Genomic DNA, 13876 nt, shown 5'->3' on the forward strand with positions numbered 1-13876 from the left:
GTTCTGGTTCTAATTCTAATGCTCTACTGTATTCTCTAGTTCTAACTCTCCAGCGTTTTCATGAGTCTGGTTGTGAAATGAAACCTCATTAGAAGAGTCCCCAGTCTTTTACCATGTGCCTTAAGGTGATTTCTACAACTCTGTTACTCACATAAACAAAGGCTTATTAGGTATTTTTTAGAAAGTCCTTGTAATGACCCTGGGACTGACTTTGAAAGTTATTTTCAAAATTTAAAACTGTACAAATAACCATTTTGCCAGTGTTCATATGTAGCTATCCTTTTACATGCAGTTTTCAAATTGCAATATTCTGTTTTCAGTGGGAAATATGAGTGCGCATGTGAGAGCAAGACCCAAATCTGCAGGAAGAAGAGATTAAGGAGAGTCTTCCCAGCTGGTTGGACCTCTGGTTGTGAGTGCTTCAACTTGTGATGTTTTCAATTACCAGAACCTTATTCTTAATGTTCAAGTAGTATAGATATGGATCTTCCATTGTAATAGAAGATGATAATGGAATCTCATGAAGCAAACATTGTTCCAGGAGGATTACTTTCTGTTGTTGCCTGGATGGACATGCTCTTATGTTCCCCATATTTTGCCCTGTGACTTCCTTCTCATGCTTATTGACCCCAGTGTAGGTTAAAATAGCTTCCAAAGTCACTACTGATAATATTTTACTTGGAGTAGATGTCTTTGAGAAGAGTAACAATTTTATTAAGAAAAAAATGTGTATATATATTAATTACTATTGGAAAATGTATTTAGACAATAATGTGTATGCATTATATATATTTGTATGAATTACCGGGTTTTTTGTTTGCACAATCGTACACCTAGGCTCAGCAGCACAGTGATAAACAACCTCAACTTGAGGAACCAACTGAGAGTCAGGATACTATACCTGCTCAGGACATTGAAGATGAAGGAGCACCTGTGGCTCAAGGTGAAAAGAGAGGGAATGAGTCGTGGTGGGTCTATGGGTGGTGGAGATATTTTTTTTGTTCATTCTGCATTATGACATACCAGTAACAAGAGGAAAGAAACGTTAGAAAAATATCTAAAACATTTCCTGCTACTGCTCTGGGGAAAGAATGGAGAGAAGGTAAGTAAAAATGCCACAGAAGTTTCCTATTATTTTGAATGTGGCTTTTTCTTGATTGGAGATTCCCATGTTAACCTTTGAGTGCTTTCCAGAGCTCCTATGTGGCTTGTTCAGCCAGTTTGTGGTTGGTATTTTGATGTTTCTATGGGAGAATGAGAGTTTTGGGGCTACCTAGTTTGTCATTTTGCTGACATCTTCATTTATTTTTTACGAATTTTTCCACACAACATTTTTAGTGCCTACTCATGCCATGTAACATACTAAGTGCTAGGAGTTTCAGTGCTAATGAGAGACATAATTTCTATCTGAAGTTTAAAATCTAGTCAGACAGATCTAACAAACTACTGATTTAATATAAGTACAATAACATATAAATACAAAAGGGACAATTAAGTTTTCTGGAGGTAGCCTGAGGTAAGGAAAGAGTAATATTTGAAAAACCTGTTTTCCATTTTTCTGGCAACAGACGCCTGACACTAATTCTCTTGAGACTCTTATGCATTATATTATTTCCACATAAGCATACAGGCTTTTTTTTCATAATGCTGACGGAATGACTATTATTTCCTTATTCATATTTCATGGTTTTACTTCTTACAATAATGACCATCTTATTTTTAAGGGCCTGATGTGGGAGCTGATCAACAGGAGCTGACTCTGCTGAAGACCTTGGATTAGCCAGGAGATGGTCCCGATGTCAAGGAGGAGATGCTACCAAATTTCGAGCTCATTAAAATGCCAGAAGCAGGTTTGTTACCCATTAAGATGCAAATTTTGGGGTTTCTATTTTCCACAGTATTATATTTCTTATAATATAGAGGTAACATTACTGCTATTTTAATAACAGACTTCACATACAAAGGTTATTTGAAAGGCAGTTCAGACCTCAAATGGCTATCAAATTAAGCTATTGAAGATGGAAACAAACTGGATCAAATCCATATTGAATTATAAGATACGAAAGTATTCTCTAATTTTTGAGTATAAGTCTTATAGCCATCATCTAATAGTTTTCAGATATTTTTATAAAGACCTGCTTTTAATAAGTATGTAACACATAATAAACACCAGTTTATAATTTGATATTAACTATGGTAGTAATAGTTTAAAACTAGTGTGCACATGTAATTGTACATATTGAAATGCTTTTAAGTGTGTAAAGAGATAAGAGTATGGGTGAAAATGGGGACAAATGTTTACCCTGCTTAAAATAGCTGCATAAAGACTAAACTATCCTAAATAAATTTTTTTTTTAATTTTCCCACAATAGAAACAGACACAATAATGACCTTTCTGTTAATTTCACTAAGGCAGTTCCAAGCACATCCTGTATTCAAAATATTATTTCACATCAAAACGTTGGAAATATTTTTCCTTAGGTTTTTTTTTGTTTATTTAGCTTGTTACTTAAAGTATGTATATATAGTTTTCCCTTTTTACCTATACCTACCTTTAACTAGTTTGATTTGATTAAATTTGCACTGAACTGGAACAATCTCTTTGTTTCCTTATTTCACTAAAAAGTGATGTGATTAAAAATACTGTCTGTATGCCTAAAAGTTTACCTTCAATATCTATACAGAGGTTAAGTGGGTGTAAGCCAAAAGGTCACCCATACAAGTCTCATTTTAATCCATTGAAACTGTTGTGTCCTTTGTATATCTATAGTTATCTAAATAAAGTTCTGCAAAGTAATTTTCCTCAATTTTGTTTTTGTTATAGATGAAGGACAATCACAGATTTAAACCCAACTGAAGCCAAGCATGCTGTCCTTATATTGGAAATTTGACTGTTAACCGTCTTTCAATAAAGTTTTACAACTTTCTGCAAAGAATTCTTGCATAGTTTTATTAAATTTATTCCTACATATTTGATGCTCTTGCAAGTTTATATTCTAAGTGTTTAATAGAGAAAATGTATATTTATTTTTAGCAGCTTTGCTAAATATGCTCATGTTATCTCTTGATCCTTTTGGATTTTTAACATACACAATCATATCAGATTTGAATAATGTTTTGTTTTTTTTTCCATTTTGAACACTATGCCTTTTATTTCCTTTTCTTACTTATGATATTGGACAGGACCACCCAATACTATTTAGTGGATATCCTTGTTTCCTGATCAGAAATGGAAAATTTTTTATATTTCAATATAATATTTACTGTACTTTTTCATAGGTACACTTTATCAAGGTAAGAAAGTTCTATTCTGTTCCTATTTTGCTAATCATACTTAACTTGAATATATGTAGAATTTCATCAAAAACTCATAGTGCATCTCTGATATCATAGGACCTTTTCCCTCTATTAATTGGTTAATGTGGTAAATTACATTAAGTTTTTACAATCCATCTCTGAACCCCATTTGTATCCTTACACCTCAGTAAAACAGTTCTGCCACAAAGGACTCCACTCAGAATCTACTTTGCTTAAGAAATGTCATGGGATTATAAATAACAATTATTGCTCTCTCTTGTAGAAGTTTAAAAATACTTACCTGATCCAAAAAAAAAAAAAGACAAGATCTGTGATACAAATGAAAAATGAGTCTAGAGTACCCCAATTTGCCACAATATACTATGGTGTAGAACTGGCTGAAAAGGATTAGGGTCTGGGTAGAAAAAAACTGTAAGGAGCCAGAGGGACTTGCTGGGACAAAATTACTTGAGGACTATCTACTCTGTCTCCTTAGAGGCATGACATGCAATAGCCATAGGTTTCAATCCTGGCTCTGACACACTGGCTGTGTGGTAGAAAATACTTAAATTATTTGGGTGTATTTACCTATTTCTAAAATAGAAACTACAATATTTACACTAAAGTTCTTCTATGAAGAAAAAGTGAGCTAACTTATATATAGGGTAAGAGTTTCAGTACAAATGGATAGGTTCATTAATTATATTCTGAGTTTTATTTAAATTTTAATTTTTAAACTTGCAATTACATCTCTAGCAAGTGATAACTCCTTCTGAATTTCAAGTTGGGATATCACATTAACTTTTTGAATGAATTTGAGTTAAATTGATTTGATTTAAATAAGTGTTATGTAGTTATCAGATATGAATCAATTAAAAAATTGTTTTATACATGACAGAGGCCTGGCAAAGGCTGCATTCTTAAGTCCTGCTGTGGGCTGAAAATTGTAGTCTACACAGCTCAATACCAGAGTCTCTGTTAAGCGGTTAGGAGTTCCCTAAACAGCACTGTGGTGGCTAAAAGGGCCATAAAGTGCACTACCGCAGTTTTTAGGTTGGGTTAACACACTTCCATAGACTTGACTGGTAAGGAGACAACTAACCCAAATGGATCTAAAAAGATTATTACTTATGACACAGCAAAAGCAAAATCAGCATTGTATCAGATCCTTGTGCCCCTAGTCCCAGAGTTTGACACTGAATCAGAGGTGCTCAGTGATGGACACCATGGGTTGTGGGTCCATCTGCCAGTGAGAAGCCCACAGCTGTACCCTAAAATAGTGAGTAGTTCTGTAGTCCAAAGCTGAACACTAAGATAAAGCAAGGAAGAACATCCCATACTCAACTGAAAAGAAGGGGATGGATGAATAAGAACCTTATGTCAGCCTCCAGGAAGATAGGAAAGTGAGAAACTGCCTAGTGGCAACTCACCAGGCTGCTTATCTCTTCTTGCTCCCAGAGAGATCACAAGGGGTTTTGCCAAGATTCAGGTTTGCCTGTAGTCCAGCCTTGCCTACATGGTGTAAATGGGGACATGCAAGGGCATCAGGGCACCAAGGCAGAGCCGCTCCCCTACAGTGTCTGGCACAAAACAGAAGGCCATCTGTGTGGTGCCTGCAAACATTATCTGCATTAATGGCTCCAAAACAGAGGATATGCTTTTTCTGCCAGGTTCATTATAAAAGATTAATTAATTAGACATGAATTAATGCCTCCATGCTTCAGGAAATATCTGGAATGCTGGAAATGAAAAGACTAATGTTACACAGGACTTGCTATAGGGGATAGCACATTTTAATTGGAGAAACAGACACATTAATAGAAAAGCAGTTCAAGAGTAAAGAAGGTCAATTGATGAAGTTAGAATTCCTCACATCATACACAAAAATAAACAAAATGGCTTAAAGATTTAAACATAATACAAGACACTATAAACCTCTTAGAAGAAAACATAGGCAAAACATTATCTGATAAATCTCAGCAATGTTCTAGGGCAGTCTACCCAGGGAATAGAAATATAAACAAAAATAAACAAATGGGACCTAATTAAACTTGCAAGCTTTTCCACAGCAAAGAAAACAGTAAGCAAAACAAAAATACAGCCTACAGAATGGGAGAAAATATTTGCAAAAGATGAGACTGATAAGGGCTTAATTTCCAAAATATATAAACAGCTCATACAACTTAATAATAATAATAATAAATCCAAAAATGAGCAGAAAACCTAAACAAGCAATTCTCCAATGAAGACATACAAATGGCCAATAGGCACATGAAAAAAGGCTCAGTACTGCTAATTATCAAAAAAAATGCAAATCAAAACTACAACGAAGTATCACCTCACATCAGTTAGAATGGCCATCATTCAAAAGTCCACCAACAATAAATGCTAAAGAGGGTGTGGAGAAAAAGGAACCCTTCTACACTGTTGGTAGGAATGTAGTTTGGTGTAGTTGTTATGGAAAACAGTATGGAGGTTCCTCAAAAGACTAAAAATGGACTTACCATATGATCCAGCAATCCTACTTCTGGGCATATATCCAGAGGGAACCTTAATTCAAAAAGACACATGCACCCCAATGTTCATAGCAGCACTATTTACAATAGCCAAAACATGGAAACAACCTAAATGTCCATCGACAGATGACTGGGTAAAGAAGCTGTGGTATATTTATACAATGGAATACTACTTGGCCATAAAAATAATAAAATACTGCCATTTGCGGCAACATGGATGCACCTGGAGATTGTCATTCTAAGTGAAGTAAACCACAAAGAGAAAGAAAAATACCATATGTTATTATTTATATGTGGAATCTAAAAAAAAATACAAATGAACTTATTTACAAAACAGAAACAGACTCTTTACAAGACAGAGAACAGACTTGTGGTTACTAGAAGAAGAGGGAGGAGGGTGGGAGGGGATAAACTCAGAGTTAGAGATCTGCAGATACTAACTGATATATATAGAATAGATAAACAACTAGTTTATGCTATATAGCGCAGGGAACTATATTCAATATCTTCTAGTAACTTATGGTGAAAAAGAATATGACAACGAATATATGTATGTTCATGTATGACTGAAGCATTGTGCTATATACCAGACATTGACACAACATTGTTAACTGACTATATAGTTCAATAAAAAATTTTATATATATGTATAAATTATATATATAAAGAAGGAACATAGGCAAGGGACCCACAAAACAACAATAAAAATAGTGAATGATGCTTAGCCTAGAATCAAGTAGCATAGAATCAAGAATTAACCAAGGTGGAAAGACTGTGAGAGTGAAATAGGTCGACAAGATTTCCCATGTCCACTGATCACTGGGGTCACATACTTGACTCTGCTGATGTAAGACTGAGTGACACTTATACCTCATGTTTAAATATTAAGATAACTAGATTAACAGTGTCATGGTCATTCAAAAAGTATTTGCTAATGGCTAGGTCTGCTTTTCAGCCCCTTTGTATAGAGGAAGATCAGTGAATTAATTAGCTAATTCAGTCCTCAGCTGAGCACTGATTTGAGCAAAGTGTCCAAGATTCATTATGAACATAAGGGTGGGGAATATGCTGTACTGGATACTTCTGGACAGTGTGGAGTGGAGGTCACAAACCTCTCTCTAAGAGAACAGAAGTTTGGGAAGATAAATTTCCTATGATTGTTCACTTGCAATGTATTATTTTCAGTGAATAAACTACTGTTCTAATCATGGCTGTATTTGGTTAAGTGAGTAGCATGTGTCATAAACATGCAGACAAAAAAATCTCTAATCACCTTATGGGAATCAGCCTCTGGGCTCTGGGCTAGGAAGGCTTTGAGAATGTAGAAATAGTTCACGTTGGATATGAATTCTCAAAGAGTACAAAGTCTACTGATCAGAAAACCATAAAAAAAGAAATGACAAAACCAGTGTGATGAGAGCTGTGGCAGAGGTGAAACAGGAGATGCTCAAAACATAGTGAAGGGCCATGTAACCCAGATGGTGACACGTGGCTTCTCCCAGAGGATGATGCATGTGTTCTAAGTACTACTTCACCATAAATAAATTTTAATATCATTGTTTATCATCTTCCTTTTCACTAAAAATATAAATCTCTCCATCCAAGTATCTCAATTTTATGTACAACTAAGCGTCAGAGAAAGCAAGTAACTTATTCAAAGCCAAATCTCTAGCCAGTAGAGCAGCCAGTTTTCAACCTACAGATCCTGGAGCCCATGTGCAGTTCTCATTATAACCATCTGTTTGCTCTTAATATTGTCTTCTGTTTTAATTCACATTCATCATGTATATGTTTCCTTGCTCTACTTTTCCCATATTTTATTTAATTCATCTGTAGTTTATTTTTGCACAACTTCATTGCCAAACTGCTGAAATGTTTTCAAAGTTGATTGTAGCATTTTGCATTCCCACCAGTAGTGAATGAGGGCTCCAGTTGCTCCACATCCTTGTGAACATTTGACATGATAAGTCTTTTCAATTTTAGCCATTCTGATAGGTGTGCAGTGATATCTCCTTGTAGTTTTAATGTAAATGAATAAACAAACTCAAGAGGAGTCATGCCCACACATGCCTTGGGTAATATAGGACCAAAGACTTCATTCCTGGCTGTAGACCCTGAAGTGGTTCATCATCTGGCTCCAGCCCCTCTTGAACACAGTTCTAGAGCCCCTGGAGGCAAGCTGATTGAACTCAGTACAACTGTAGATTCTCAAACAACCCTATAACTGGGCTCTAGGTTCTCCTACTTGCACTTGATAAGCAGTCTTGCCAACTCAGGTACCCAGCGGGAGTCACTCCCATCTGTACCCCAGAAGGTCTTGAAATGGATCTGCAACTCTGCTCCAACTGCTCCCAGCCATAGTCCATGAGCAGTCCTGACAGTTCAGGTACCCACTGTGACACAAATCTTTCCATGTCCCCAAAGATCCTTAAACGATCTTACAACTCAGCCCCAACAATTTCTAGCTGCACCTTATGAGCAGGCTTGCCAGTCTAGGAACCTACCAGGAGACATGCCCCTAGAGGTATGTCAGCCAACCTCAGTTTGACAGCAGATTCTTGAACAGCCCTGTGATTCAGTTCTAACACCTCCTAGCCACATCCTATGAGCAGTCTTTCCCACCCAGAGACCCAACAGGAGACACTCCCATCTGAGCCTAAACTTGCCAAACTTAGTCTTCCCAAAGATCTTGAAACAATCCTACAAATTGCCTCCAGTTACTCCTAGCCATGGTCAGGGAGCATTCATGTCTGCCCAGGGGACCTGGTGGGAAACATTCCCAATCATGCCTCCAGAGCCAGGTCTGCAGAACTTGGTTCTGGATTTGGACCCTGAGGCAGCCTTGAGACTTGATTCCAGCCCCTCTCAGCCACAACCAAGGGATAGTCCTACTTGCCCAAAGATTGACACAGTGACCCAGCAGGAGCCCTCTCAGAAACTCAATGGGAGTGTCTGTTCACTACCTATATACCCTACTGTGGACCCTTGTCCCATTCCCAGCTCTACTGAACAAGATCCTTGAGGCAGTCCCATCTATCCAGAGACCAGACATGATCCACATGTACCCAAGGCCTTGGTAACAGGAGGCCTTGGTAACAGGCCCACCAAAAGTGGATTCCACTGTGTACCCAGCAATAGCCATATGACCTGCATCCAAACCAGCTTGACTGCAATTCGAGAGGTAATCCCTAAGCCTAGGGAACAGATAGTAGAAGGTCTTTGCTGAAAAAAGTCCATAAAGACTGAAAGAGATATTTGCTCCTTCAAATGCACAGACCAATTCAGAGCTACATAGATCATAAAGAATAAGATAAACATGACATCATGAAAGGAAACTAATAAAGCTCCAGTAACTTACTCCAAAGAAATGAAATACAAGTTGCCTGACAAAGAATTTAAAATAATGATTTTTTAAAAACTCATTGAAATGTAAGAAGACAGATAGACAGGTAATAAAATCAGGAAAACAATGCCTAATCAAAATGAGAATTTTTTGAAAAACCATAAACTATTTTTTTTTAAAAAAAAAAGGAAACAAACAAATCCTGGAGCTCAATAACACAATGACAGAACAGAAAAAATGGAGCGTTTCAACAACAGACTTGATAATGCAGGAAAAAAATCAGCAAACCTGAAGACAGGTCATTTGAAATTAGCCAGTTAGAGGGAAAAATAATTTAAAAGAGTGAATAAAGTCTGTGTGAATTATGAGACACCTTCAAGTAAGCAAGAATTTGTATTATGGGAATTCCAGAAAAAGAAAGAGAGCATGTGATTGCATGTGATTGAAAGTATCAATAGTTAATATAGTATTGTCTGAAGTCTGGGAGTCCAGCCTCTTTCTTTCTCTTCAGTAATGCTTTGGAAATTCTAGGTCTTTGATGCTTCCACACGAATTTTATTATGATTTTTTCTAGTTCTGTGAAATATGTCCTGGGTAATTGGATAGGGATTGCATTAAATCTGTAGATTGCCTTGGGCAGTGTGACCATTTTAACAATATTGATTCTTCCAATCCAAGAGCATGGAATATCTTTCCATTTGTTAAAGTCTTCTTTAATTTCCTTTATCAATGTTTTATAGTTTTCTGTGTATAATTCTTTCACCTCCTTGGTTAGATTTATTCCCAGATATTTTATTACTTTGGGTGCTATTTTAAAGGGGATTGTTTCTTTACTTTCTTCTTCTGTTGATTTATCGTTAGTGTAAAGAAATGCAACTGATTTTTGAACGTTAACTTTGTAACCTGCTACCTTGCTGAATTCTTCAATCAGCTCTAGTAGCTTTTGTGTGGACCTTTTAGGGTTTTCTATATATAGTAACATGTCATCAGCATATAATGACACTTTTACCTCTTCTTTTCCAATTTGGATCCCTTTTATTTCTTTCTCTTGCCTGACTGCTGTGGCTAGGACTTCCAGGATTATGTTGAATAGGAGTGGTGATAGTGGGCATCCTTGTCTTGTCCCAGATTTTAGTGGGAAGCCTTTGAGTTTTTCACCGTTGAGTACTATGCTGGCTGTAGGTTTGTCATATATAGCTTTTATTATGTTGAGATATGTTCCCTCTATACCCACTTTGGTGAGAGTTTTTATCATAAATGGGTGTTGAATTTTATCAAATGCTTTTTCTGCGATTGAGATGATCATGTGGTTTTTGTCCTTTCTCTTGTTGATGTGATGTATTACACTGATTTGCGTATGTTGAACCAGCCTTGTGTCCCTGGGATGAACCCCACTTGGTCATGATGTATAATCTTTTTTATGTGTTGTTGGATTCTAGAGCTACAGTCATCAAGACAGCATGGTATTGGTACCAAAACAGACATATAGACCAATGGAACAGAATAGAGAGCCCAGAAATGAACCCACAAACTTTTGGGCAACTCATCTTTGACAAAGGAGGCAAGAATATACATTGGAATAAAGACAGTCTCTTCAGCAAATGGTGTTGGGAAAACTGGACAGCAGCATGTAAAACAATGAAGCTAGAACACTCCCTTACACCATATACAAAAATCAACTCAAAATGGAGTAAAGACTTAAACATAAGACAAGATACAATAAACCTCCTAGAGGAAAACATAGGCAAAACATTATCTGACATACATTTCAAAAATTTCCTCCTAGAAGAAATAAAAGCAAGAATAAACAAATGGGACCTAATGAGACTTACAAGCTTCTGCACAGCAAAGGAAACCAGAAATAAAACAAGAAGAAAACCTACGGAATGGGAGAAAATTTTTGCAAGTGAGACCGTCAAAGGCTTGATCTCCAGAATACATAAGCAGCTCATACGACTCAATAAGAAAAAAATAAACAACCCAATCCAAAAATGGGCAGAAGACCTAAACAAGCAATTCTCCAAGGAAGACATACAAATGATCAAAACGCACATGAAAGAATGCACAATATCACTAATTATCAGAGAAATGCAAATCAAAACTACAATGAGGTATCACCTCACACCGGTCAGAATGGCCGTCATTCAAAAATCCACAAATGACAAATGCTGGAGAGGCTGTGGAGAAAGGGGAACCCTCCTACACTGCTGGTGGGAATGCGGTTGGTGCAGCCACTATGGAAAACAGTGTGGAGATTCCTCAAAAGACTAGGAATAGACTTACCATATGACCCAGGAATCCCACTCCTGGGCTTGTATCCAGAAGGAAATCTACTTCAGGATGACACCTGCACCCCAATGTTCATAGCAGCACTATTTACAATAGCCAAAACATGGAAACAGCCTAAATGTCCATCAACAGGTGACTGGATAAAGAAGTGGTGGTATATTTATACAATGGAATACTACTCAGCCATAAAAACCAACAACATACTGCCATTTGCAGCAACATGGATGCTCCTGGAGAATGTCATTCTAAGTGAAGTAAGCCAGAAAGAGAAAGAAAAATACCATATGAGATCGCTCATATGTGGAATGTAAAAAACAAAAAGAAAAACAAACAAACAAACAAAAACAAAGCGTAAATAAAGGGCAGAAATAGACTCACAGACAGAGAATACAGACTTGTGGTTACCAGGGGGGCAGAGGGTGGGAAGGGATAGACTGGGATTTCAAAATTGTAGAATAGACTACACTGTATAGCACAGGGAAATATACACAAAATTTTATGATAACTCACAGAGAAAAAAATGTAACAATGAGTGTGTATATGTCCATGAGTAACTAAAAAATTGTGCTGAATGCTGGAATTTGACACAACATTGTAAAATGATTATAAATCAATAAAAAATGTTAAAAAAATAGTTAATATAACCCCCACATATACCATTTCCAGTGCTCTTCATTCCTTTGTGTGGATCCAAATTTCCATCCTGTAACTATTTCCACTGTGTGAAGACTAATTTTAATATTTCTTGTAGCACAGTGATGGTAGTAATGAATTTTCTCTGGTTTTGTTGGTCTGAGAAAGTACTATTTCTCTTTCACTTTTAAATATTTTCCTGAGTATAGAATTTGGGTTTGTCAGTTTTTCCTTTCAGCATGTCAAAGATGTCATTTCATTGTCTTCTGGCTTCCATAATTTCTGAAAAGAATTCTGCTATACTATTTATTTTTGTTCCTCTGTTTGTAAAGTCTATTTTCTCTGGCTGCCTTGAAAATTTTCTCCTACCATTCACTGGTTACAATTTGATGTATCTAGTTGTTATATGGTGGTGGTATTGATCATACTTGGAATTATCTGAACTTCCTGGACTGGTAGTTTGATGTCTTTCATTATTTTTGAAAACTTATAAGCCATTATAAAATCAAATATTCCTTCTTCTTCATTCTCTTTCTCTTCTCTTTCTGGGATTCCAGTACCTGAGAATGCTTGATATCTTCCCACAACTTTTGGATGATCATTTTCTGCTTCTTTGAACACTTTTTATTCTATTTGTCTTTCAAGTTGAGTACTTTTTGTTGTCTTTTCTTCAGAATCACTGATTTTTCTTAAGTCACATTAAGTTTATAGATGAACCTATTCAAGGTGTTTTTTATTTTGGATACCATGTTTTCTATTTCTACCAATTCCATTAAACTCATCCCTTATAGTTTCCATCATCTTGGCAAAGGTTCCCATTCATTGATTGCATGTCAAACACCTTTTCCACTAGTACCTTTAACATATTAACCATAGTTATTTTAACAGATCTTTGCTGATTGTTCCAGCATCTGAATCACACCTGAGTTATTCTCTCTTAAGTGTGTTTATTTAATTATTTGCTTTCTTGTGTGTCTTGTGATTTTCATTTGAAGGTCACACTTCATGTGTAGCACAGTATAGACTGAGGGTAATATTTTTTATACCTAAGCTTTTCCACATCTCATTCTGTTAGGTCTTTAATGTGTGTGTGGGTGAGCGTGAATCAATTTAGGCATGATTTGAGCTAGGTTGTATTTTTTGTTGCTACAGTATACTGTTAGCTTCCAGGACCTCTAGCATTACCTAGATTTAAGTGAGGACTGGTTTACCAGAGACATTTAGAAACATATGTTCCACTCTCAGCTTTAGGCCTTCGCTTTGCACCAGTACCTCAGAAAGGGTCATTGGCCCCTCTGCAAGTGTTGTTTGTTACTGGGTGTTACTATACTAGTTAGGAGATGAAGTTAGAAAGTTGTATCATTTCCTGGTCCAGATTCAGTGTTAAGCAGATGCTGTGTTCCTGGATATTTTAGTGGGACTTTCTGAGTAATCCCCCTTTCCCAGTGATAACAGAGTTTTCAATGTCTCGGTGCAGAATAGATTATTGCCTCCCACTCAAGGAGCAGAGGTTTTGTTCATTTTTTTTCTTTTTTCAGTTAAAGTAGTTCTTCATCTGGGTCCTGGGGGGCAATGGCATTTACTGTTCTTCCTCCAGTGGCTTACAGTTTTTATTCTATTAAGGAAATGGATCCAGACAGGATGATCCCTGCCTTTTCCAAGGGGCATCCAATACCTTCCTTCTGGCCTACACCATGGAGAGAAGTTTTCTCATCTCTGCTGGTTTGCCTTCAATCTTTTTCATGAAAACTCACTGAAGGTTTATGGAGAAAAGTTTACATGTGGGTGCAAAATGCCC

At 36.6% G+C, this 13876-nt stretch overlaps 1 pseudogene; it reads left to right on the forward strand.

Annotated features, from left to right (window-relative positions):
* Window positions 1–328: 328 nt before the first annotated feature.
* Window positions 329–2857, forward strand: LOC105102169 (putative G antigen family E member 3; annotated as a pseudogene).
* Window positions 2858–13876: the final 11019 nt, after the last annotated feature.

Source organism: Camelus dromedarius, chromosome X (genome assembly GCF_036321535.1).
Source record: "Camelus dromedarius isolate mCamDro1 chromosome X, mCamDro1.pat, whole genome shotgun sequence".
In the NCBI taxonomy this organism is placed as follows: Eukaryota; Metazoa; Chordata; class Mammalia; order Artiodactyla; family Camelidae; genus Camelus; species Camelus dromedarius.